Source organism: Galeopterus variegatus, unplaced genomic scaffold, assembly GCF_000696425.1.
Source record: "Galeopterus variegatus unplaced genomic scaffold, G_variegatus-3.0.2 Scaffold1199, whole genome shotgun sequence".
NCBI lineage: Eukaryota > Metazoa > Chordata > Mammalia > Dermoptera > Cynocephalidae > Galeopterus > Galeopterus variegatus.
The window spans coordinates 397,571-402,615 of NW_007727310.1; positions in this window are offsets into that span (position 1 = coordinate 397,571).

Below are 5,045 nucleotides of genomic sequence, written 5' to 3' on the forward strand. Positions count from 1 at the left end.
GTAAGCTTAATTAATGTCTTAGGCCTGGAGCCCTTCCCTCTACCCAGGACACAGAAAGCTGGTTCCCAGTGAATGACACCTAAATTCAGGAGGAGGGTCACAAAGCAGGAGAGAGAGGGATCTCAAAGTTGGGGGCTCTAAATCTGATTAAATGAACCATCTGGAAAAGGCTCCCCCAGAACGAGAGGAGCAGGAGGACTGAGGGAGGGGCCCATCCCAGTCCAATACCTGAGGGAGTCCGAGAAGGCCTTTACGCCATACTTGGAGATGCAGTAGCCCCCACCAAAAAGCGACACCCGGCCCATGACGCTGGAGACATTGACCACGCGGCCCCTGGCCTTCCTCACTAAGGGCAGCAGGCTCAGAGTCACCTCGATCACCCCCAACAGGTTCACATTGAGTATGTCCACAAAGTCCTGCTTGGTCAGCCACTCATTGGGCGCTGAGGGCATGGTGATGCCAGTGTTGTTCACCAGGCCCCAGAGTCCTGGGGACAGTGGGGAGAAGAGAGCAACACTGTTACATCTGTGCAGCGTGGACACAGTTATGGTTCAAATTCATGTTCCAATAGAGTGAGAGCACCATGACAGGTGTTGGCTGGAGGAGTGGGTTCAACCAGTGACACCATGGCATCTGCTGGGTTTGTGGGGTACAGATCCTGTAACTTGTTGCAGAACAGGGACCATGCCTTCCTCCTCCTTTACGCTTCATGGCCCAGCCCACTGCCTGTCACCCCACATGCGATGATGGTAGGAAGTGATGATGACAAAGGATTGTATATCCATTTGTCAGGAAACAGGGAAACTAACGTTTGGTTTTTTACACATTAATGTTGTCCTTGAAGCATTACATACACTTTTACATTGAGATATTCCAGCCAGCTTATATAATGGGTGATTGAGCTGAAAAACAAACTATCAAAATGTTAAAAGTACAAACCTCTGGATATTGAGAATATGGGTGAATTTTGTTTTTATTTTATACATTCCAGTATTTTCACCAATAAGTATATTTTACATTTACTCTTCAACAAAGAAATCAATGTTATTTCACCATAATTAGACAAAGAATAATGTAGTGATTAAATAAATACAGAAAAAATGACTCGTTAGTTTTGACTTCCGAAGTCAGTCCTTAACCTCTTGTCCTCCTCTGAAAGTGGAGATGATCTTAACTCTCCCAGTGGACAAGTGAACGTGCTGAGAACATGAGCCCAGCAACCACAGGGCCCCCAGCTACCCAGGCAAGCCCACAGCCCAGGGCCCAGTCCCTACCCACCTCCAGAAGGCTGGCCCCATCTCTAACCCAACACTCAGCATCAAGCAAACCAGAACTTCTGCTCAGAAAGGAGGGAGAGGACAGGAAGGAACTCTGCAGGGCAAACACTCATCAGGGCAACCTCTCACCAGGACTAGAGAGCTCCGGGGACAAGAGGTGGAGGGATTGAAAAGATAAGGGGCTCAGGCTAGCATGAGGGCTGAGAGGTACAGATAATACTATTGCATCAAGCCCCCCAAAACACTCTAGGAATCTTCCCAGGGAGCAGACAGGAGATGCCCCTTTTAGATGGAGTAAAGAAACAAACAGACATGAGGAGTCCTGGTGGTACCTCTGTCCCCCACATGCTCCTTCACATACTGGGCAGCAGCAGTGATGCTCTCGGTCTTGGTGACATCCAGGGTCACTGCCTCCAGCTTGTCTGACGTTTGCCCCCTCAGCTCCTCGGCCCCCTTCTCCGTCAGACATGCAGCCAGCACCCTCAAGCCTCGCATGTCCAGCTGTCTGGCCAGCAGGCTCCCGAAGCCCGAGTCACAGCCCGTGATGAAGACGAACTTGTCTGGGAGGTGGCTCACCACCTGTCTCTCCCGGTACCAGTGCAGAAGGTAGCACAGGCCCACCAGGGCCGCCAGGTACAGCCACATGGCTTTGCAGAGGACAGACATAGCAGGCTGGGGTGAAACAAGAGTCTGGCCCCTGTTCAGACAGGAGGACTTAAGAGCACAGAGGGCTGTGGGAGGCGGGCCAGCCTCCAGGCACCCTGGCATGCAGTCCTCAAGTGTCTTCTTGTTCTCTACTCACAGCATTTCTAGTAGATGCCATTAGATTGCCAAACAACACCTTGACATGAGGACACTTTTGTCACCCACCTTCTCCTGCTACACCATCTCCTCACTGATCCCCTCCACTGCAATCTACCCCCCCCCACACACACACACTGGAGCCCTCCCTACCTAAGTGTCATGGTTCAGAGCTGTCTTACTTACCTTTTTCCTACTGAAGTCCTGGACCCTGGTCTCCCTGACCAGCAGAAGATTCTTACCAGAAGATACACTTTGAGTCAAGGGGCCGGCCCGGTGGCGCACTGCTACAGTGTGCCACTTGGGAGCGCGGCGGCGCTCCCGCCCAGGGTTCGGATCCCACATACAGACCGGTTCCCGCTCACTGGCTGAGCGAGGTGCGGGCGCAGCACCGAGGTTTGCGATCCCGTTGCCGGTCCCGGTCCGGTACGGGCGTGACACTGAGGGTTGCGATCTGTTGCCAGACAGGAGTCTCACCTCCCTCTGAGAAAGGGGAAGAGGGCATGGGTCTGGGAACCCTCACAAATGAAAGCCCCAGAGTTGCCAGGAGGCAGGAATGGAATGACTTACATGAAGCAGATGTAACAGTTTTTCCCCTTTCTCCTCCTGCTGTGCCCTTTCCCCAGCCCTGGTGGCTGATGACACTGCCCTCTGCCCTCCAGTTCTGGGCCCTCCCCTGCCTGGTCACACATCCAGAATCTGGACCCCTCAGACACTCAGAGTATAAAAGCAGAAGAGACTCAGTCCAACAACGACATGGGTGGTGGTGGGGGGTCCTAAACCACACTCCAGCGTGGAAGGCTCGAACCCCAATACCTGGAAATGATTATGGAATGGGATGCATGTGTTCAGCATGGACCAGGGTGCTGATGGACAGGAGGGAGAAGCAGCTCCATGCAGGGCCTTTCAGGGTGAGGTGGAGACAGCATTTCCTAACAGAGGTGAAGGAAGATGGGCAGGAGCTGGGGTGGGAGGGAGGGACAGAAGAAGCCTGGGCTTCACTGCTCTGGGTGGCCCCCACTGTCCACACTTCCCGAAGGTCTGTCCCTTAACGAAGGGGAGGCAAGGAAATTGAATGGGAAGGGAAGGAGAGATTTCCCTAAGAAACCAGAGGGTCAAATGCAATCCTGACCCACCCGAGAAGACAGGAAGAATGGACAGGTGCACACCTTCCAGCTCTGCCTAAAGGAGTAGATGTTATCAGCACGCAGCTGATGCAGTCCTGGAACCATTTGTCTCTCAGAATCGAGCCTCTCTCTGCTTCTGGGGTGGCTGCCAGGACCCACTTTATGGGCAGTGATGGGTGAGGAAGAAGGCTGAGGAGGAAGAATGGAGTGCAAGAAATTCTCAGCAGCAGAGGGAACATGCAAATCCTAGTCCTGGCACCAAACCTGGTTAAGGGAGGGAAACTCCCTTGCCTGGAGCTGCAGGGCAGAAGGACAAGGCCTTCAGAGGCGACTCCCCTGTGAAGACTCACTCTCTCCCCCAGTTCCTCCACTGTGACTGCTGCACAGGACAACCAGATGTGCTGACCCCATGTGCGTCCTGGGGAGGGAGACATTGGCCAGGCTGGAAGGCGGTGCATCTCAGCTCCTGCACTCTCCGGCATACATGTGTCCCCTGGTGGTGCTTTGCAGAGTCTCAGCAGGCCCAGTCCAGCTTAGCCCCATGGTGACCACTCTCTCCATCTCAGGTTGATGCCACCTATAGCCCCTTCTCTAGCCAGCTTGGGTCTTGCGAAGATGAGGAGGTGTAGGAAATGAAAAGCAGAGCTGGAAATGGCAGGAACTGGGGGTTCATTGTGCAAAGTGGTTTCCAGTCCCACAGACAGGCAGCCCCTACTAAACCTGGGGTGGGGACCCAGAAATGACGAGACACCCGTGCCCTGCAGGTGCTCAAGATCTGCGATTGGAGGGGATGAGAGGTGTAGGTGGGACTCAAGGATGCTGTGCTCCTCTAAAATGGCCAGGACAGCTAAGGGAAGGAGTCAGAGCAGCTTCTTGTGGCACCACAGGGACTGTGGTGGGATTGGGCTCCAGAGTATCCTACTGGACCTGACTCTCTCTTTTAGGAAAGAATCCTGGAAGGAGGAGGAAGGGATCCAGAGTAAGGACTTGGACTCGTTTACACTGGAGTACTGTTTGTGGGGTTTTTTTTGGCGACTGTCCAGTAAGTACATTGGACTTCTTTATGCGGCCATTGTTGTTCTGGAGTGACTACACACTTTTTTATTCACAGTTTATGCTTTTGGCCAAAGATCCAGGGTGGAGCCAGCAAAGGGGAGCCAGGGGTTTGTGCACTCACAGCTCTCTGACACTCTGGAGCAGACTTCTGGGTATGAGTCCACACCTCCTGAACACACCTACCCCTCAAGGCTATACAGTGAATGGGTAAATTTTTATGTCGATTTAGTTTGTGTTTGTGTGTGTGTGTGTGTGTCTGGTCTTATAAAAGTCTGGAGGCTTCAGATTGAATAGGAAGCTCTTCCTGTACTTTGGGGTGGGGCAACATGATTGCTGCTGCTCAGTGGATTGACACTAGACCTTTGAAGGATCCAAGCTTCTTGAGGGCACTTCCTGCAATCCTTGTATTTTCAGCACTGACAAGCCCAACACCAAACACTTACCTCATTTTTTCCAATGAATCTGATCTCACTCTCTGTTACCATAACAATTGCTCACTTGTTTAACAGCACAAGTTTCCTGAAAAGCTCTATATCCTCGATTTTTTTACTAAGGGGAAAAAAACTAAGATACTTAAGTATTAGTCTGTTATTGTTGCTTATAACTGAATACTTGAAACTGGGTAACTTATAAAGAAATAGAATTTATTTCTTACAGTCTTGGCAACAGGAAAGTCAATGGTCCATGGGGTGCATCTGGTGAGGGCCTTCTTCCTGGAGGAGCAACTCTCTACAGCAACCCAGGGGGATCGTGTGGCAACAATGCGCTGAGCCAGAGAGGTAAT